Consider the following 22,774-nt stretch of genomic DNA (forward strand, 5'->3'; position numbering starts at 1 on the left):
ACAAGGGACAATGAGAAAAGCCACTGTCACCCTTTGTGACAGAGGCAGCAAGTCAGCCAGCACAGTTCTGATTGGTGGATGCTCTCCTTGCTCCCAGGGCACAGAGAAGTGAAGTAAGTTGGGCAAGGACACACAGCAACTAATAGGAAGAGGAGAATGTCTCCACAGGGTGCCTACTATGTGCTAGAAGCTTTCTATGCCATCTCCCAAGGACCCAAATGTGGGCAGAACTCTCAGGACCTCGTGCCTCACATTTCAAGGTGTAGGAGAGCCAGGAGCTGCCCAGGCCTGGTAGACTTCGCATGCAATGCCGTTGCCACCCTAGCATCTAACAGGACTGCCTCCACACGGACTGGGGCTGTGACATGGGATCCCCATGACCACCGAGTTCTCTGGCTCAGCCTGGGCTGGGGGTCTGGCAGAAAGCGCATCTCAGACCACGCAGGCTCTCCTGTAGCTCCTCCTGCCTTGAATGGGACCTGTGTCCTGGGGGTACTATTCCACCCAAGAGTCAGGGAGCACTCCCACACTTGCCTCCCACCCTGGTCTGCTTACTGTGGTTATTATTCTGCAGAGAGAGTGAGCCACGGGGGCTGCCCCAGGCTGCCCCCTCATTCCTAACACAGGGATGATCGCTCCACGAAACTTGCAACATCAGCTTATGAGACAGGACCTCTTTAATGTTCTCTGTTGCCACCACGGTGACATGGTGACACCTGCTGTCATATCTGGCTACTCTGAGTTCATGTCCCTTCCCAACAGGGCAAGCCCCATTCCTTTCGGCTGCTGCAGGTCGGGTGACTGGCAGAGGCTGGGGCCATTGCTATCTGGATGGCAGGGCACAGGGGTATGAAGCAAGGAAGTGCCAGAGGGAAACATGGCCTGTGTAATGAACCAGAAACCTACAGAGAAACCCAGGAGATGGGTGCTGGTGTCCAGCCCCTGGCCGCAGGCAAGCCTGCAGCTCACCTCTGAATGGGAGCCAGTTCATTCTCCTATTGTTTGCTTTGGTTTCTCTGTTGCTTGGAGCCCAGACTCTGCCCTCAGAACTCCAGTCCAGAGGCTTTTCCTCAGCTCCTCACACTGTAAACAATCGCACTGGGCTGGTCATGCGCAGACGGTCGGTTGTTTCCACCAGAGGGAAGAAACGGGGCAAACTAGTTAAAGGTGGGTGGACACACTGTGTGTGAATACACACGTGTGGAATCCATGGCTGTGCATGTAGTCTCAGTTTCTCTGGAAGCAGAGACAGGAGGATTGCTCAAGTTCAAGGCTAGCCTGGGCTACAAAGCAAGTTCCAGGCCAGCCAGGGCTATATAATAAGACCATGTCAGAAAAGAAAGAAAAGACAGATGGATGGAGGAAGGGAGGAAGGAAGGACAGATGGACAGAAGGAAGAAAGCAGGTAGTCAAGGACGTGGGTGGGGAGGGGGAGGGGGAAAGAATTAGAGGAAATTCCTGAATTCCAGGGTTGGATTGCCCGGAATAGAGACACACACCTTCCCGTGGGTTGGTATGGGTTCCACTGAACATTAGTATTAACAGGCACTGTGCCTGAAAGTGTCTGTCTGCCCACTGGGCCCTAGTGGTCAGTCAGTCCCCAGGAAGTCACCGGTACAGAACTGTAAAACATCCATCTCGGAGGAGAAAGCAGAGGCACAGGAGTGACAGGACTCGCCTAAGGTCCCTGAACTGAAGAGGGGCAGGACCAGCTACGTCCCAGATGTTCCTGGCCCCAAGCCGGGGGCCTTTGCCCCTGGTCACTGAGTAGCAGGGGCAGGGCTGGCTGGCTGTCCTCTGAAGCAGTTTGTTCCACCTGACAGCCTTGAACAATGTCCCCAAGTGCCCAGGAACATCAGCAACCCCCTGGGACAGAGGGCCTCCACTATGGTATTCAAACAATGGCCCCTGGGCTGCTGTTCATTGAGCAGCTACTGCCTACCAGGGGCCAACAGAATAGGTCAAACCCTGTCAGGGGTGAGACAATGAAGAGCCTTGCTGAGGGTAAGCCAGGTCACTGTGATGCAGGAAGAGACAGAAGAGCCGGGGATGGAAGGCGGACTCAGAGAAGGGCTCGGCCAAACCCATATCTCAGAGCCCTAGAGCACACACTGTGACACTCAGGGATTGCTGCACTCATACCTACTGAAAAGGAAACTGAGGCTGAGAGGCAGAGTCACAAGCCCATGCAATGCAGAGTAAGCAGTGGAGTGAGTCCTCTGGGCTTGGGAGGCTGGGGGCCTCCTTTCCTGGGGCCTCTTCCATCTCACTCCACAGCCTCAAAACCCCTTGGGCTCTATCCTAGATCGTGTGAGCCCTAAGCTGCCAACCCACCCTTGTTCTGTGTCCGCCATTAACCTCTGGCCCATCACTGAACGTGCATTTGCATGAACCCTCCCGTGCACTGGGCACACAGCTGGGCCTCACATGTGATGGGGAGCTTCCAACCAGCTCCCTCATCTGAGCGCATCCGGTAGTTTTCCCAGCATTGGTGTGGGTGAAAGAGAGTCTTGGTCTTGGAGGCGGCAGACCTGGGGCCCCGTGTGATACCTGCCCCACCCCGCGGATGTGATGCAGAGAAAGTGTACACTCTGAGGCTCAGTCCATAGGATGTACGAGGAAAGTGCTTGCCAGGTGCTATTATGAAACCCAGGGCCTAGCTCATGACAGGCAAACACTCTACCACTGAACTCTGAGGTAGGTATTCATGTGGTCTTTCTCATTTTAGGGTGCACAGAGATGTGACGGGACCTGTCTAAGGTCACACAGCAAAGGAACAGCGGAGCTAGGTCTAGAGTTTAACTCCAAAGCTCAAAAGCAGTCTGCCATTATGTTGGGCTGAATCCACTGAGGCTTCAGGCGACTCTCCACACAAAAGCCACTCAACACAGGCCAGCAAGGGGAAACCCCAACGTTTTCAAGCTTTTCCCCAAGAAAAAAGTCACACAGCCAGCATGTTGAAGAATGGGGGAACAAGTACCCAGGGTCTCTGTCCCCAGGGTGAGGGAGTCAGAAGGCAAGACTGGATGAAAAGAAGGGAGTCAGCCAGTGCAAAGGCCCGGAGTCCACCAAGGACTAGAGGAACTGTGAGTGATTCAGTGTGTGTTGTGGCTGCAGAGGAAACTGTGTGTGTGTGTTTCTTCTTCTTCTTCTTCTTCTTCTTCTTCTTCTTCTTCTTCTTCTTCTTCTTCTTCTTCTATTATTAAGACAAGATCTCTATATTATCATTAAGACAGGGTCTCTCTCTCTATGGTCTGAAACTCACTATGTAGATCAGTGTACATAAGTGCACAGTCACTCTTCTTCAGACACACCAGAAGAGGGCATCGGATCCCATTACACATGGTTGTGAGCCACCATGTGGTTGCTGGGAATTTAACTCAGGACCTCTGGAAGAGCAGTCAGTGCTCTTAACCACTGAGCCATCTCTCCAGCTCTGTCTTGAATTTGTAATTCTCCCACCTTGGCCTCTGAAGTTGGCCTCAGGGATTACAGATGTGAACAGCTGTACTTGCTCACAGGCGCTGGGATTACAGAGAACTGGGCTCTCCTCCTGGTTTAATTCTTACATTCTCCTTTTCTGGTGCTGTCTCGTTTGTGATGTTTCTAATGTCAAAAATTCAAGGTCTGGATCCAAGGCATAGCTCAGTGGTGGAGCACTGGACCTGGGTTCCAACCCAGCACTGGAAATGTGAATTTTTTAATAAAAGCATAGGTTCATCTCTTCTAGGCTGGGCTAGAGTTCAGGGCTGATGGCTCCGGAGTACCTGTGACTTTGCTCTGGAGAGTCACCAGCTTGTGACTCTGCACTGGGGGTCAGGTCACTGTGCTCAGGGTGTGGTGGGGCAGGCCAGGGCCTGCACACCGTCATGAGAAAGGAGCAGTGGGGACTGAGAGTGTAGCTCGTTGGTAAAGTGCTTGCCTAGCACGGAACAGGCTCTGAGCTGGATTCCCAGCAGCACACAAGGTCCGTGCCTGTGAGCTCAGCACTCAGGAGAAACACATGTTCCGGGTCATCCTCGGCTACACGGTGATCTGAATGAGCGTGAGACCAGGCTGGGTCACATCAGACCCTGCCTTTAAAATAGACAGACAGACAGACAGACAGACAGACAGACAGACAGACAGACAGATTTATAAATAGATAAATAAATAGATACATAAATAAATAAAGCAGTTAAACAAACATCAGGAGTGGTTCTTGCATCCCCACACTGAAGCTGACCCCAGATAACCATGGAGCAAACACGACAGCGTTCAGAGGAGACTCCCTGCAGATGGAGTCGGGCCTGTGTGTTCTCAGAGTGTGTGAAAGCCAGATTGAGTTGTTTTTAGCTCTCTTTTTGCATCAAGACGCCCATACACTCGGACATGCACTCACTGTCCCTGGACCACCGCAGCTGGTACCCTTAGGATCGGGCAGCCTAGACAATATCAAAGATGTGGGGGGGGTCACAGGAAGGAGAAGGGGACCCACAGACACAGTCACCCCACACATGCCCTATAAGGCAAGGCAGGATTCCGACCTCAGTGAATGGCCCTTTTCCTCTAGGCTCCTCCTTGGGGTGAGAAAGTAAGGCTCAGGTTTGAGGTATCAGCAGAGGGAACTGACCTGACCAAACCCTAAGTATAGCCTGTCCTTTTCTTGGGCTGTAAACAGGATTTAAGCCTATCCCCTCACCCCCAAAACACAGTACCCACAAAACAGGTGGACTCCAAATAATGCATATTGGTCACAGGAACATACAACAGCACTGTAGCTTTTAAGGAGAGTGGGGGTAAAAAACAGGTTTTTGAAACAGGTTTTCTCTGTAGAGTCCTGGCTGTCCTGGAACTCACTCTGTAGGCTAGGCTGGCCTTGAACTCACAGAGATCTGCCTGCCTCTTCGTGCCCCACCACTACCCACCTGTAACTTTTTTTAGACTGGGTCTCTCTATGTAGCCCTGGCTGGTCTGGAAGTCTCTGTGTAGACTAGGTGGGTCTTAACTCTGCCTTCTGACTGCAGGGATTACACATGTGTACCAGCATGCTAGTGTGTGTGTGTGTGTGTGTGTGTGTGTGTGTGTGTGTGTATGTGACACTTGCACACACCTGTGGAGGACAGTGACAGCCTCAGATGTGTGGGACAGGGTTCCACTGCCATTGTGAACACCAGGCTAGCTAGCTGGCATGTGAGCTTCCAAAGATTCTTCTGTTCCGGCTTCATGTCACCCTGTAGGAATGCTGGAGACGGACACTACTGTAACCAACTTTACGTGCTTTCTGGGGAGGTTTTGCCCTTCCTCATGAGCTTGACATATGTGTATCACATGACCAACAATTCTACCCTAAGTGCTCAAAGAAATGAAAGTCTGTCTGCATGAGAATCCCTGTGAGAGCATTCAGAGACGGCTTCTTTGTCACAGCCCAGACTGGACGGCCAGAACAACCAATAGCAAGTAAATAAATTCACAAGGATGTGCTATCGTCATCTGGGCCAACCTCACACTAGAGGAAGGGCCTTCTGACCCAACGGGCGGGAATGCATCTCAGAGACATAGGAGAGTGGCAGAGTTTACGCGTAGCATGTGCAAGGCCTACAGACAGACAGGCAGACAGAATCCCATCACAGACAAGAGAACTACGAGAAAATGCGAAACTTTATGTAAATAAATGGTAAAACGTAGATTAAATGCACACAGTCCTAAAACTAGAACTTACCGTCGCTGACATAGGCAGGCGTAAAAGAACCTAAGTAAAGAGACTGAGCCCACGTGAAAAATCTTTCCACAAAGAAAACGCCGGCCGACGATGATCTCATCGGTAAATGGTACCAAATTTCAAGAAACAACTGTTCTTGATTTTACTCGAACTTCAGCAGAGGGAGGGTAAAAAAAAAAACCACCATCTAGTATGATGACCATGGTCACCACAACCCTCAAGCCCACAGGGATGGAGCATTCTAGACAATATGTCACCGGCACAAGCTGAATACACACTCAGCAAAACCAGTCAGGTCCCCAGCTCGGTGGTCTCAGGAGCGCAAGTTCAGAGGCTTCATGGGAAAGTCTTTTATATGATGGGTGATGACATTAACAGATCAAACAAGAAAAGCCATGTAATTATTGCGAGCATCTCAAAATGATTTTTAAAAGCATTTAATGCACTCCAAACACAAATTAAGATTCTTTTAAAAGCTCCCAGTAGAGGCTGTCGGTGTAGTGGTGTACCTCAGTTGCTAGAGCGCTTGCTTAGCATGCACAGAGCCCTGGTGTCCATGCCAGCATCCCATCAGCCAAAGGTGGTGGTACTCACTGTGGTCCCAGCACTTGGGAGCAGAGGGCAGGAAGACCAGAATCTCAATCAAGGTCACATATCCCCTGTTGCACATGGAGTTCAAGAACCTAGTACAACCACTGTAGGTATATGCTTGTGTATGTGTGTGTGTGTGGGAGATGGGGGGTGTTTCTCCTTTCACAATGTGGGTCCTGAAGATTGAATACTCGTCTTCATTTAGGCTTGGTCACAAATGCCTTTACCTACTGACCCTTCTCTCAAACCCTCCACCTTTCTCGTTCGAGGCAGGGTCTCTCACTGTGACCTGGGATCACTGACTAGACTGGCCAGCAAGCCCCAGGCTCAACCTGTCTCTATCAACCCCAGCAGAGAGGATACAGAGACGGAAAAATTCCTGAAGGCTACTGGCCAGCCAGTCTGTGACCTGTAAGTTCAGTGAGAGATCTTGTGCAAAGAGGAAAGGTGGGAGAAACAGAGAACCCCACTAAGTATATACACCCACACCAAACACATACATACATGCATGTACACATGCAAACATACATACATACATACATACATACATACATACATAGAAAAAATGGATGAGAAGCCATGTACATGGTATCTACCTATAAGCATACAATATTATCACTAATAACAATAAAGAATACTCAGCTGGACGTGGGGGTGCATGCCTTTAATTACAGCATGTGAGGACAGTGTATAGATAAATATACATTAATGGTGTAATTGCTGGATGTCATGGCACACAGCTGCAATCCCGGCACTAGAGAAGTGTCGGCAGGAGGATCAGAAGTTCAAGGTCAGCCTCTGCTACATAACGAGTCTGAGCCCAACCAGGGCTATATGAAACACTGTCTCAAAAACTGGGGCTAGCTCAGCAGCCCACAGTTGAAAGACTAATTTAAACTTTTTTTTCAAAAGAGTTTAGCTTTTTAAAGAGTCCACTTTTAAAGTGTTTGAACTTGTAAGGCCGTGGGGCCTTTTAAGTTTGTAAATTGTTTTCTATTGTGATGTCTTTATTAATGTGGAATCTCCGGGAAGGACAAGACAGGAGAAGCTGTGGCTTAACAGTGATGCTTTTGTGTGCCAAGTTGACAAAGAGCCAGCAGTGATGGCTAGTGTTATGTCAACTTGACACCAGCTGGAGCCATCAGAGGGAGCCTCGATTGAGAAACACTTCTATAGGCAAACCTGCCGGGCATTTTCTTAATTGGTGATAGATGTGAGAAGGCCCAGCCCATTGTGGGTGGTGACATCCCTGGGCTGGTGGGCCTGGGTTCCGTAAGAAAGCAGGTTAAGCAAGGGAGCAACCCAGTCAGCAGTACCCTTCCATGGCCTCTGCATCAGCTCCTGCCTCCAGGTGTCTGCCCTGTTTCAGTTCCTGTCCCGACTTCCTTCAATGAACAGCAATGTGGAAGTGTTACCTAAATAAACCCTTCCCTCACCAAGTTGCTTTGGTCCTGGTGTTTCATCACAGCCATAGTCACCCTAATTAAGACATGCATGTATCCATGAAAGCAACTTAGTTATAGAGCACTGAGGAGAATTAACCCACCCATAGATCCCTGGTCCATAAAGAAACAGTGAAGAGACCCTCAGCATGTATCTGTACCATGCCAGGCAGATGTAAGAAATGCCTGCTGCTCATCCTGGCTCAGAGAGGCCCAAGCAATCCTAGGAATTAATAACCATACTGTTCTCGCTGTTTCTGAGGCTCACTATGGCTCACTACACAGATCTCAGACCAGGTCACTAAATCCCACACTCCGCAGGCCGAACAAAGCGAGGACACAAGTCTTGCCGGAAGTGCTTAGCAGCTATTTTGACCCAGAGAGGCAGTGTGGAAAAAGACTGGTAGGTGTGAGGAGGCCTAGATTTCCTCTGGTCTCTCTGTTCGAGGACCATTTCTCTCCTCTGGGCTTTGCTGTGCCATCTGTACCTGAACAGGAAGGAGCAGTGAGTCATCAAAGCCTTTTTGTTGTTAAGGGACCACCAACAAGCAGGAGGCCACTCACCTCTGCAGTCACCCGGCAGGTCCTGTCCATCTGCTGTCCATCTGGGTCAAAAGCCACATACGTGCCCCAGGTCCTACTGTCTTTCTTACATCACCTTTAGCTCCGCCCCTCCGACCTCTGGGCCAATTTCTCTTCCCTTATGCTTTAATTTTTCCCCTTTCTTTTGCTTTGTTTTATTTCTGAGATATTTTTGAGATAGGGTCTCATGTAACCTAAATCAGCCTCAAACTTACTACACACCTGAGGATGGCCTTGACTGTCAGACCTTCTGGCTGCCACCTCAAAATGCCCAGATTATAGGCCTGTTTCACCATGCCTGGACTATTCTTTTCTTATGGTTTACAGCTTACTCTTGACCTTCTAGAACACTCTTTATACAGGTCTCTGTGAGGCTCCTTCTCATTCTTCCTTCAGTTCAAAGGCCGCCACCTCCAAACCATACCTCCAACCCCCACCAGTTCCAGAGTCCCCAACGCAGGGAGTCCTTTAATTGTTCATAAGTCCTTCCATATCTTCTCCGCTCCTTATAAACTGTTAACTTCTCTTCTGTCTTTTCTCAAGCGATGGAACTCAGGCAGAGTCAGGCTCTACTGTGGCTCCTAAACCAGACCTATAGGCTAAAAGCCACTTTCCCTGAGGGCCCTTTCTGCTCATATCACCACAGGATGTTAGGTGGCCTCTCCTGTATTTCCTCCATCCAAAGCACTGGTTTTGTGTAGGTTGTTGGACCTGGTCAACTCCCCCCAGATGGGAATGGCCGGCCACATTTACTGGCAATGAATGTACTACCTCAGGGCCCTGCAGGCACTGGGCTAAAGACAAGTCTGTGGAGAGGCTGGGGATATAGCTCACATGGTAGAGGGCTTGCCTAGACTACATAAGGGCCTATGTACCATCTGCACAAACCAGGTGTGGGTAGTGGATACCTGTGAGCCCAGGAGGGAAGTGGAGGCAGGAGGATCAGGAATTCCAGGACACAGTCAGCTCCATCATGAGTTTGAGGCCAGTCTGTGTTAGAGATCCTGTCTCAAAAAGTAAAACTAGGAGCTGGAGAGATGGCTCATTGGTTAAGAGTACTAACTGTTCGGGCTGGTGAGATGGCTCAGCGGTTAAGAGCACTGACTGCTCTTCTAGAGGTCATGAGTTCAAATCCCAGCAACCACATGGTGGCTCACAACCATCTGCAATGAGATCTGATGCCCTCATATGGGTGTCTGAAGACAGCGACAGTGTACTTACATATAATAAATAAATAAATCTTTAAAAAAAAAAAAAAAAAAAAAACAAAAAAAAAAAAAAAAAAAAAAAAGAGTACTAACTGTTCTAGAAGATCCGGGTTCAATCCCCAGCACCTACATGGTGGCCCCTCAACCGTCTGTAACTCCAGTTCCAGGGGAATCCAGCATCCTCTTCTGGCCTCTGTGGAACCAGACATACAGACAGCCATGCAGGAACCCCCACACATATAAAATAATACAATAAAATTTAAAAAATCAACGAGTAAAGTAATATATAGAAATAAATGTTTGTTGATTAGCTAAATGAAGGTCCTCTTGCAAACCCGTCTTCCTTACCTCCTGACTCTTCTCTCTCCTTTCCATCCTTGGGTACCAGGATACTGGCACCCACTGAGGGGCCGTTGAAATGCCACCCCAGCAGGAATTTCTTGGGACAAGAGTGTCTTGCTTCCTCCACATAGCAGAGAGGCACTCCAGATGGAGAGGGACAAAGCCCTATCTAGCAGGGCTGCCTCTGTCCCTGGAACTCTCTGGGCTTAGGGTGCCACAGCCACTGGCACAGACATTTCCCCTGGAGTCCACCCTAGGCAGCTGGAATGTGTCACAGGCCAGGGAGGCTGGCAAAGGTCTTCACTGTGAGCCCTGTTTGGCCAAGAGCCATGGGGAAGCACTTGGTTATTCAGCTGGGGTAGCTGCCCAGGGGAAAGGGTGCACTTCCCCCACCGCAGGGAAGCAGGGCAGCCAGTCCTGAACAACCTGGGAGCTCACAATGGAGGAGGAGGAAATTGGAGAGCAAACCTCTTGCATAAGTCACTGCAGGGAGATTCCCCCAGCCCAGGAAAACTCTGGAAGCAAGAGACAGAAACTCTGTAGAATCAGGCTCAAGGCCAGAACCCTGGCTAGAGGCTGGGCCAGTCCCGCCACCCAGACTCCTCAGTGGCCTCCCCCTGACCTGAAGACACCAGGATTGCCCTACCGGGTCTTCACCCTCCCCACCAGGAGTCCCAGGGTTCAGATAAACTTTGCCTGTCAGCACTGGGTCAGGGGGTGGCTCAGTGACTCCCCAGAGAGTTGTGTAGTCTAATCCTGCTGCCTGCTCAACTCCCATCCCCCTGAAGTCCGGCTCCTGAAGTAGCAACAGGTTCAAGCGATCAGGCATCTGGCCCGCAGAGATTTCTCCAGTGGCTCTGAGGGAGCCCAGCCCAGGATCTGGAGCCAGGCTGCTGGTATTCAATTTTGGATTAACATTTCTGGAGCTACATGACCTTGAGGATATCCCTTCCTTTCACATGTTCCTTCACCTTTGAAGAAAGGGATTCCAGAACCTACTTCTTGGAGACATCTGAAGCTAACAAGAAAGGACAGACAAGCCCTCCTGGCAGCCTGCACTGTATGGGGCTTTAGTGAGAGACACCCTCAGGAGTCACAACACTAAGAAGCAGATTAGGGAGAGGCAGGTCGGAGGCTCTGCACCAGACATTCCCAAGGGAGACATAGCATCTCTTCCTCCAAGTCCCCAGACTGATACAAACTAACTCAGGAACCAGAGCAGAAAGAGTCCAAGCTCTAGGTTTGAATCCCAGCACCACCACTGGCCAGCCCTGCAATCCTGGGCATTTCAGGGTTCCTGTGTGACACACACCTTGCACGACTCCCCACCCACCTTGAGACTACGAGACCTTCCTTCCCCAGCTTAAAGACACGGCAGTTCTCTGCACTGTCAGCTCTGGGTGGTGCCAGGGAACCTAGGAGCTGATACATTGGGTCTGCCCCAGATGGGGAGAAGCAACAGGTCTGCTGTCTTCTCTAACAATCTCTCTGGACCCAGCCTCCAGGAATATAAGTGAGGCCCTCACAGAATCGAGGATAGTGTTCCTTACCCTCCCCCTGTGTACTTATTACACAGAGCCCTCACTTCTTACCTGGACCTCCCTGCTTGAGGGCAGCAGCCCAGTGAGGTGCCTGAAAACCAGCAGGAAGCTCCCAGAATCCTCCAGACAGAAGCCATAGCCTAACAACTGCAGTGCACACCCAGACCTACCAGTCGCCAGCCATTTACTGGCCAAGTCCCCTCGTGTGAGCAGTGACAGTGACAGGAGTGCCCCTCCCAGGAGAGGCAACGAGGGGGTCACTGAGTTACTACACCTACCACTCGTCAGAGCGGCTGTGACCAGTAAGTCAGGAGCTCTGTCCTTTCTCTTCTGACAGTGTTCCTGGTTTGCAGATGGTCTCCCTCTGCCAGCTTCTACCCAGGCTACCACTGCTGCCTGTTCCGATGATGGTCATAAGACCCACCATGTGCTCCGCACTGGGCTGGGCGTGTGTTTTCTTGGGGAAGTTACACAGTCTGGGTCAGCTGGAGTATGCACTTCGCACTCTTCTATTTGAACTCTCAAATCTGGGGCGGGGCTCTGCGTTAGGGGACCTGAAAGGGAGGGGTTCCTATATCATGCTCCTTGGAGCACAGATAGCCTTGGCGATAGTCCGGATGGGGCCAGCCTTTTATACTCCATAGCAACTGCCTGAGCTGGAGAATATGTGCTCAGCCTCTCTGAACCTCGGTTAAATGAGTATCTGTGATAGGCTCGGAAGTTCATCTGTATTTTAAACAAACACACACAGATGTATACATCAATTACTCCTCTGCAGACTTATGGTGGAGTTAATCAGTATGTGAGAACCAAGACCCAAAAGTCACACAAGATTACTTTTTTTTTTTAAGTTAATCTCTGAGGGATTTTATTCTTCAAATATTTATTCATCCAATAAGTATGTATAAAGTACCTACCATGCACCAGAGAGTGGCTACAGGTGGGCTCAGCAAATGGTCCCTGGGGTTACTATTATTTTCTATCTCTCTATCTCTCTATCTCTCTATCTCTCTATCTTTGGTTTGTCAAACCAGAGTCTCAATCTGTCTCCAAGACTTACCTAAACTATCTTCCTGCCTCTAAGTCCCAATGGACAGGCAGGACTATGGAGAGCCTATGTCATGGATGGAGCAAGGAAGACCATGGATGGAGGGAGAAGGACAGCCAGGGTAAAGCCAGGAGAGGCTCAGGTCTTCACAGGTCCTTAGGCTAGAGAGCTGGCGGGCTGAGGGAAGCCTGCCAGGGGCGCTGCCTGGGTGTGGGAGGCTCCGGTTCGGTTCTTTCTTGTTAGTGTTCTCTGTGAGGCCCAGCCCTCCTAAAACTCACACTCAAAGCCAGGCACCTGTGTGAGATCAGTTCTTACTCAGCAGGCTCAAGAAGGCTAGCCTAATATTAGAGGGACCACAGGCCCGGGACAGCACCCTGCAGGGAGCCAGGCCAGGGAAAGTCAGAGCTAAATCAGCAAGTTGCCTTGCCTCTCTGAGCTTTGGTTTCCCCTCTCAATAAATGAACACTACTTTCAGGCACGACCAACCCTTTGACATTGTGACAAGACATTGCCATCTAAAAAATTCACACTCAAAAGCCACATAATTACTTCTTTTTTTTTTAATTGCAAAAAGTTTCATAATTTTGGGCCACTTTCTTAGCTGCCCCCAACCGTTCACCATGAGCAGTCTATGGGCTGTAGACTGAATATGTCTGTAAGGATCCTCTGAGCTCATAAAGAAGAAATGGCTTTAAAAACCAGGATGGTGGGTGGTACACCTTTAATTCCAGCACTCAGAAGGCAGAGGCAGGCAGATCTCAGTGAGTTCAAGACCAGCCTGATCTACATAGTGAGTTCCGGGTCATCCAGAGATACAAAGTGAGATCCTGTCTCAAAAATGAAAAAGAGGAAGAAGAGGAGGAAGAGGAGGAAGAGGAAGAAGAAGAGGAGGAGGAGGAGGAGGGAGAGGGGGGGAGGAGGAGGAGGAGGAGGAAGAAGAGGAGGAAGAGGAGGAAGAAGAGGAGAAATGGCTTTAAAACTTGATGGTAAAAGCCTGGGAACGCAAGCTAAGGATGTTAAAGTGGCAAATTCATCTTGTGTGGTGAACTGAAATAAACCGGGCATGCATCCATACAGGAAACAGGGCAGCCCCAACCTCACTAGAGTTAAATCAACACTCCTGTACCCCGACCCCACCCCAGGCTGAGAGAATAAGCTGGGCACTCCCTGTGTGATCCCTGGCCCACCAAACTCCCTCTCTGAGCCTCAGTGGTTGCCTTGTGAATCAACAGAGGGGCCTGGACTGAGCTGTGGCTTAATAATGAATCACACGTTAGAACTCGAGAGGTCTTGGATTCCAACGAGGCACGCTGACAACACTGGTGACCCAGGAAGCGGTAACATGGAGCCCGGCTGTCCCAGGTCTGTCTGGGAAGCGAGCTGGAGTCTCGAGCGACACACTTCTCCTGAGTTGGTTTGTTGGCTAGAGCCCTGAGCTGTTCTTATAACTACCTGCATGGACGTATATAAACAAGGTTAGCAGAGGGGCGGGTGGACGAGACACACAGTAGGTGTTCCTCTCTGTTACCATTGTTGCTGTTATTAGGGAGGGGAGGGCAACCTTCAGCTCTTTCCAGGAAAGCCTGAAACAGTTCCTTCTTTACCCTTCTTACTTAAACCAGAGCAGATGCCAGGCCCACAAACCAGAAATCCTTTTTAGGCTAAACGTGGGGACCGGCTGTGGCCCCATAAAAGGTCTTACACCACACCAAAAGCCAATTCAGGCACCGTCTATTTCATAGTTAGTTCTTCCTGCACTCTGACTGAAGAGCACCATGACATTTGAACCAATGCCACCTGGGCCTGTCCCACCTGGACCTGCCCTGTTTTCCCACTCCTGGTCCACAACATCACTAAATTAATCTTGTTCTGGGTTGTCCTTTCCTCCCGTGTGCCAGCTCTCACTTAGTGACTCACGGCTATCTAGGGTACTAAGCTGTAGCGGAAGGAACTTCTGCAGGATAAAGAGCATTGGTTGATTAATGATGTCTGACACAGGTGCAGGGCAGGGGCGGGGGGTAGCATGCCTGTCAGCTTTGTGACACCAAGGAACTAGGAGAGTCCTAAGGCTGGATCTCATTTGCATGAATGATGGTTTTCAGGAAAGACACTAGAAACCAAGACAACCGAGACAAGAGAACAAAACCAAGGCTACTCAGCAGGGATTCAGATCCAAACCCTCGGAGTACTAAGGGTGATTCCTCTTAGGACCTGAATGGCCTTCTGGACCAGGAAGGGGTGTGACCAGGCTGAGAGTCATTTGTCTGAGAGAGCAGATGCTCATGCAGAACTAATTCCCCTTGGTGCTAGGTTCCCTCCTTTTGGGGATACCAACCCTATGTTGCAAATCCCAGAGGCAGATGGTTCAACTGAAACTACTGTGTACAGGGATGTCTTCTGCAGACTTGCATCCAAACATAAAAGCTCCGATCAGTTTGCTAGTCTGACTGAGCGTGAGACCAAAGCCCCGTGGTGCAGACACTTGGAACTGTGTGACTTTCAGAAAGTTACAAACCATCTCTGAGACAAAATAGCAAGTTAAATACAATAAAGACATTGAAGGTAACTGGCCCAGCTTCTAGCCCAGAATAAGTCCTTACAATTAAGTATAGGGCTGGATCAAAGCACAAATCATATTATTTACAAGAAATAAGGGCCGGGCAGTGGTGGCGCACGCCTTTAATCCCAGCACTTGGGAGGCAGAGACAGGCGGATTTCTGAGTTCGAGGCTAGCCTGATCTACAGAGTGAGTTCCAGGACAGCCAGGGCTACACAGAGAAATCCTGTCTTGAAAAACCAAAAACCAAAAACCAAAAAAAAAAAAGAAGAAAGAAAGAAAGAAAGAAAGAAAGAAAGAAAGGAAGGAAGGAAGAAAAAAGGAAAGAAAGAAAGAAGGAAAGAAAGAAGGTCTGAGATAAGGGCTTGAACAAGCTGCAAAAATGAACACTTGATAGCCAACGCATGCCAGAAACTGAGCTACTGAATGTTGTTGTTTCAAGGTAAATAAGAAACTGGCTCTTTCGAGAAGGTAGTTTATACCACTCATGGCTCAGGGAAGGAAGCAACTTGAATGGGTAGGTTGTATTTCCCACTTCCCAGTGAGGAGAATCTGGGCCTCAATATCCAGGGCTGTCACGTGACCACACACATGTGTCATCAACAGTTAGAGACAATGGACTAGGGGAATGGAGGGCGTGTGCTACTGGGGACGAAACCCAGGGACACATATTTCTTTGAGCTAAGTTTCAATACTTGAGACCTATTGCCTGGACAAGCCTTGAATTTATCCTCCTGCCTCAGCTCCTAAGTAACTGGGATTATAGGCCTACGCCAGGCCGTTTTTCTTTTTCTTTCCTTTTCTTTCTTTTCTCTTTTTTTTTTCTTCAGATTCATGGTATCCATCTCAGGTTGGTCTCAAACTTAATACATAGCTAACGATGACCCTGAACTTCTATGTGCTGGGCTCGCCACGCCACCACGCCCAGTTTACATGGCATTGGTGATGGTCTCCATGAATCGTAGACAGGCACAGCAACGCACCAATGAGCAGAGAGTCCAGGAGAGGGGGCGGGACTCAAGACGCACTGATGAGACAGCCTTGACTTAGCACCAAAGGTGTGCCCATCCTCTGCAGAAGTCAGGTAAGCCATTGTGGGATGGGATGGGAGGAGACGGGCCAGCCGGACGCAGCCAGCAGGATACATATGTGTGACATCCTACTGACAAAGGAATCAGCTGCTAGGGCGAAACTCAGCAGCTGGGGACTGGCCTAACAAGAATGTGTGTCTGGGTCCTATTCCCTGCCCTGCAAAAATACAATAAAGTAAAATAAATACACTGGAGAGATCTTTACAAAGGCCGCATTTAGGGTTTTCCAAATAAAAGCAATTTGCTCTGGCCCTTGAAGACTTCTAAAGGTCTGTGAAAACACTGGCAGACCTCTGCCCAGCAACCTACTGACTGCCAGACGAAGGACAGAACTTCACTCTTCCACCCAGGCATCCGAGAGGAAGAGGACCAGGCTCAAACCTAAGCCCAGGTGAGGTTGATGGAATTACAGTATTTGGCAGGCTGAGGCAGGAGGATTGCCAACAGCATAGGGCCACTGTGATACTCTGTGCCAAAACCAGAAAAATAACAAAAGTCTGAGGTTACAGATATCGTGGCTAGGGACCCACGACAGGGTCTTTCTGGTTTTTCTACACAGAAACTACCTTCCAGACCCTCCCATAACCAGGATAGGACTCTGCCCAGAGATCACAACCTCTGAGTCTCTTCAGCAACAAGAGGGGAGGATGGGGAGGGTGTATGTGGGTACTCCATGATCTTACAGAGTGTGATGTCAACCTCAGCAAGTGCAAGGTACAGGGGCCTGACAGAACTCTCAAGAACGGAAGTCCCCCAAGTTCACTTTGTGTCCCCCAAACAGCTCATTCATGTAGACTAGAAGCTCATGCCTGGTTATACCCCCTACCCCTGAGAACCTCATATTTATCCAGCAGACCCCACAGCCTCCACACTGCCCTCCAGCTCACACAGTGATTCTGAGGCTCCAACCGAGGCCACTTTGCCATCCACCTGTCATCAAAGACTTTTTTGGTGCCAGCAAAGTGATAAAGAGGAGAGCTGCGGGCGTGGTCATAGGTACCACGAGTGTGACATGGACATGAGGTGAGGTGACAGACATCACAGGAGTCCCTTCTCCCTGAGCTACCTACTCAGGCTCCAGAGTGTAGGTATGCCTTGGGCAGACCCATCGGGCCAAATATCTATAGGTAGGTAATGATGTCCCATCCCCCATTCTTCTGGAGCCCCTAGATTCCACTGAAGCAGGAAGAGGCTCCCCACCTAGCCCGTGTCTTTCAGAGATGCATCTAGGCCATAGGAGCAGACCAGCAGGGACTGTATCCAAGATCCCACCCCAGAGCCCGCAGGCTGGCCCCACCCATCCATAGTCCTTCAAATATGATGCCTCTCTAACTCTGCCCCTAAACTACAAACACAGAGGCAGCTGGCTGAGCTTGGAGGCAAGTGGGCTGAGCAAGGGACCAGAGTGCCTCAGGACCAGAGTGCCTCAGGAGCTGTAGCTAAGGGGATGGAGCGGCTGCCTCTCAGCTCCGGCCATTGTGGTTGGGCAGAGGCGTGGTCCTGTAGAGCCTACATCTTCTGATCTTTCAAGAGAAGCCAGAAACCAGTGTTTTTGTGTAAAACGAAACCACCAGGGTTTAACAACACCAGCAACTAAATTGAAGCTTTTATCTCAGTGAAGGAGTCTCTTGCCCACACCACCCCCAACCCCTAGGCTTTGGATTCTCCACACACAGTAGGCCAGATGTGAGGGACCTCAGTTAGACCCTTTCCGAGTTTCAGGAAATCCCATCCTCTCTCCTCTTCAGGCATCTTGGTTTACAGATGAAGAAACTGAGGCTGAAGAGGGGAGGTAACTTGTCCAAGTTCACACAGGTGATTTATCAAGGCAGATCTCTCCCGCCACCCCCAGCATCTTCACCCTCCCTTGAGTGGGGACAGCTTTTCAAACAAAGGTAAACTCTGGGCCAAGGATGTGGCTCAGTTGGTACAGTGTTTGCCCAATATGCATGAAGCTCGTGGTTCTACTCCCAGCACACAAAGCACGTCTGGAGGTACACACCTGTACTCCCAGAACTTGGGAGGTGAATGCAGGAGGATCAGAAAAGTTCAGGGCCATCCTCTGCTACATAGCAAGTGTCAAGGTCAGCCTGGGCTACATAAGACCATATTTCAAATACATACATACATACATACATACATACATAGTAAATTAATGATATACTATGAAAGTAACACACCAACACACCAAGTCCAAGAGGGGAATGGCATGTGTGTGTGTGTGGGGGGGAGGGTCACCTTTGGAAAACCCAAATCGTCAAGAAGCTAAGCCTAAACAGCTGTATGCCCCTCTTAGGAGCAAGCTGCTTTCCCTCTCTGGGCCTCAAAGATACCAATGGACTCAGGGTCTGAGCCTGGCCAACCTACAGTTCTAGGCACCTCTGAGGTCTCCCTACAGCCAGCAGTTTGCGGCCTCTGATGACTATAAGGCAAAAATAATAATAATAATACTGGGCGAGCAAGTCCACACCAGCCAGGAAAGAACACCACAGTTTTTAGAGAAACCCAACTCTTGGTTACTGGAATTCAAAGGGGGCGATGGTAATACCATGGCGGGGGGGGGGGTAGTTTAACCACCATCCTCCAGTTAAACAAAAACACATCTGCTTTGACTTCATCTCCTCCCCAGCCCCTCCCCTCAGCTCAAATTTTACCCCTTCATTTGAAAAGTTAAATCAAATGCAAACAATTGATTTCATGCCACAGCGAGGCTGGGGTTTGAAGCATGGAAAACTTTAAGCACGGGCTTTTTCTGGGAGCAATTACAAAATGCTGGGGGAGGGGCGTGAGAAGGCAGATAAATATAGAGAGCACTCTGGCACGCTCTTTGGACATGGAGCATCAATAATGATGCTGGGGACCACTGTGAGATGTCACTCAAGAGGGAGGGAGGGCTGGAGAGATGGCTCAGAGGTTAAGAGCACTGACTGCTCTTCCAGAGGTCCTGAGTTCAATTCCCAGCAACCACATGGTGGCTCACAACCTCTGTACTGAGATTTGATGCCTTCTTCTGTTGTGTCTGAAGACAGCCAATTTTATATGTATATGTATATGTATATGTATATGTATATGTATATGTATATGTATATGTATATGTATATGTATATGTATATGTATATGTATATGTATAAAGTGTAGCTTTAGCTGTCCTGGAACTTGCTCTGTAGACCAGGCTGGCCTCGAACTCAGAAATCTGCCTGCCTCTGCCTCCCAAGTGCTGGGATTAAAGTTATGCGCCACCACCGCCTGGCTAAGGTACTGACTCTTTACAATCCGTGTAGGTGAAACCTAAAGTTGGTAGACTGCTTATATCTTGCTGGCCCTCAGCAACTGGTACCTGTGTTTATTACCCCACAGCACAGATGAGGAAACAGAGGGTCTGAGAGGAAAGAAGCTTGTCTAGGGTCACACCACAGTACAGATAATAAAAGTTCAATCTACTGCCTCCCACTGGATTCTGAAGGTTAAAACAGCCCCAGAAATAAGAGGGGGGGGGGGGGAGCCAAAATAACAAACATACCACACAGTCCAGCCCTGGTGTGCCAATGACGATGGGCTGTTGTGCTCGGGAGCTCAGTCAGCATTCCTGTGGCCACGTGGAGAATTCTGAGCACAAGTTCTCAGCCCAGCTTGCTCCGCTCCCCACAAGGCTCTCCTCGAGCTCCAGGGTTTTTGTGTTAATAAGCCCAGTTAGATAGACTTCATGCTGAGAACTTCAAATTCTACCCCTGGATTCCACATCCTGGATTCACCCCATCCCCTCTTTCCCGGAAGCCTGAAGCCCACAGACGCTCTGACAGGGACATCACTGGATCTATCACGGGACTTAAAATTGTAGGTCCTTGAGTCCAGTCCCAGATGCCCAAGTGGCTTGCATATGTTCCAGGGCGGGTCACTGTCCCTTCAAGAGGTTTCTTCACATGTAGGAAAGGATAACATCTCCTATCTTTGCAGGATAGGACAGGAAAGGGCCTGGTGCTGGGCTGCGTGGGCAATGAGGCAGAGGTGGACCGCAGGAGATTCCTGGGTTATTCCCAGCCTGGAGCTCCAGGCTCCCTTCCCGGGCTGTGTCCAGGAGGGAGGAGGTACATCTGAGTAACAGTAAGGAAGGCCGAGTGCTTCCTTCCAGCACAGCCCATCAGAGAATGGGCAGAGCCCGGGCAAAGGTGGTTGACTGGATCGCAGGGTTCAGAGGCAATGACATAACCCAGTACACTCTGATGCAATTTCTGCTGAGACTGGAGCTGGGGACAGCCACTGTTTTCTAAAGTACATGAACCTGCTAAACACGTTACAAGCTGTACAGAGTCCTTCCTACCAATAGGGTCTACAGACCAATGACTTCCAGATCCCGTACACCCTCAAGGAGAATTCCGAGCCACAGTGAGATCAGAGCTGTGTCCTGATCACACAGCTATGCCCCATCTTGTTAGTACCATGTACTGGCTGCTTGCTGTGACACGGTGTGACATCTTTATCCTTTTCTTTGGGGACTACTTCATCTTGATTCTATCATGTGACACTCAAATTTTCAAAGCCTGAAAAGAATTTATGATGCCAGTGTTTCCCTCAACGTGGGAGTTGTGCACAACTGATGCCGGCTAAGTATGTGTGGATTGAAGACACCCACCGTCTGGCCTGTCGGGTCTTTTGGTTCACTGTAGTCCTAACATAAAGATGTGACCGTCAGGCTGGGGACCAGCCCAGACCTGTCTCAGTCCACCAGCAGGCCTCTGAGAAGTTGTGTTCTGTCCTAAGGGAATCAGAGACAGTTCAGGAACTGGAAAAGGAGGCAGAGACAGGAGATGGGTGGCAAGTGGGGCTGGAGAGGAGAGAGCTGGTTGGGAAGACCAGAGAAGCTTGCAGGATGAAGGGAGGACTGAGGGGGCTCTCCTTCATCTCCTGGGCTACAGAGAATGGGCAACAGAGTTCAATTCCTGATGTCACTTACCTACATTGTCTAAAACTCGCTGTCCCTATTTGTAAATGAGATGTCTGTCAGGAGTCAGGGCAGTTTTTAGCACACAGTAGGCATTCAATAAACAGTTGTCCTCCTCACTAATTCTCAACCAGACTGAGAATCTGAGTCTGCCTGAGGGGGTCTTTGAATTCTTCTTGGAGCCAAAGGTTCTTTCATGCCTTATCCCTCTCTTGTATGTATGAGTGTATGTATGTATGTATGTATGTATGTATGTATGTATGTATGTACGTATGATTTGGGGACCTAATCTCCCTAGGTAGCTAGAGTGGCCTCGAACTCACAGAGATTTCAATCTCCAGACTGCCAGCATCTCTCCAGACTCACTCACCGCGCCAGCCCTCTCTTTTAATCAGGATTCACAGGCACACCCCAGAGTCCTTTGCAAGGCCTCCTTCCCCAGCCCCATTAGTGTTGAAAAGGATTACCATGGACAATGTGGGGTAAGAATGAGGTTTTCCTCCCGCTTGGGTCCTGCCGCTGTGACTGTGCCTTTAACCCTTTCTTACCCACGCTGGGGTAGGCAGCAGCCCCACTCTCACCTGCACACAGCCCAGAGCCGTTCGCAGGCTCCTTCCGTTTCCTGGGCTCCCCCACTACCAGACAGACACTAGCACGCGGTCTCCGATCTCTCCCGCCAAAGATCTCAGCACGTGCCTTCTTCCAGCTGCTTCCCAACTACTTTAGATACCAACGGGACAGAGTGGCTAGGGACCACGAAGGGCGCCGCTGTGGATTCGGAGACGCGTGGGCACCGGGAGCAGGTGCTTAGCACGAGACTGGGGTCCTAGGTAACGGCTCCGCGGGCACCACGTCCATCATCCTGCCGGGCCCCAAGAGATGCGCGCGGGGTTCGGGGTGGGAGATCGTGGGTCCCCAGGGAGCCTGACCTACCACGTGTCCCCACCGCGGCTGGGACAGTCACTGTGGGACTGGCGGAGCGCGCGCGTGGGAGTCGCACTAGCCGCGGGCGCAGCATGCTTTCCTTACCTGCAGGCACTCGTGGGGAGGGTCTGTCCCGGTGCGCGCGAGCAGCGGCCCTAAGGAGCACAGTGGCGGGAGCGTACTCTGGCGGCCACCTCCCCCGCCTGCTTATGAAGGCGGCCGGGCCGAGCACCCGCCGGCCTCCCCGCCCCCGGCCGCCCCGCCCCCGGCCCGCACCCTGAGCCCCAGACGGTTACCTCTGCGTTGCCAGGGCGCCCCCTGCCGGGAGCGCGGCGCTCGACTCGGCCCATAGGGCTGCAACAGGCAGGGTAGCCCGCCTTGCCTCTGTCTTTCCCTGGGGCTCATCCTGGGCTCAGGGTGCAGCTGGCTTGTCTTTGGGTTTGATTTCTCTGTAGGAGTCTTTGTGTCTCTCGGTGGTTGTCTTCCTGTGCCTGACCCTGCGCGTCTGTGTATCCACTTGGCTTCTCTCAAGTCTCTGTGCGTCTCTCTGCCTATACATCCTTGTCTGTAACCATGAGCACCTCTGAACCCTTACCCCTTTCCTATCTACTTTCTTTTTTGCCCTTAGCTAAGTCAGTAGGAGGCAGAGGGAGATCCCTCGGGCATGGCCCTCCCTCCCTAATGTCTTCAGAAACAGGGACTCAGGACATTCTGTCTGTCCCAGCCAGAGGCCCCAGGACCTGCCCGGGGCAGACCTCTTCTCAGGCAGTGGAGTCAGACTGTCCAGGCCCACAAGCCTGTTCTGGTG

General features: G+C 50.4%; 1 protein-coding gene across 1 annotated transcript in view; it reads right to left on the reverse strand.

The window, feature by feature from the left end:
* Alpl (alkaline phosphatase, biomineralization associated) overlaps positions 1 to 22,216 on the reverse strand; it is a 52,684-nt gene extending 30,468 nt beyond the window's left edge. The window contains exon 1 of the mRNA XM_028759756.1: positions 22,072 to 22,216. The gene's annotated coding sequence lies outside the window, so the exon portion shown is untranslated. The remainder of the gene's footprint in view (positions 1 to 22,071) is intronic.
* Positions 22,217 to 22,774: the final 558 nt, after the last annotated feature.

Source organism: Grammomys surdaster, unplaced genomic scaffold (genome assembly GCF_004785775.1).
Source record: "Grammomys surdaster isolate TR1022 unplaced genomic scaffold, NIH_TR_1.0 126313, whole genome shotgun sequence".
Taxonomy (NCBI): domain Eukaryota; kingdom Metazoa; phylum Chordata; class Mammalia; order Rodentia; family Muridae; genus Grammomys; species Grammomys surdaster.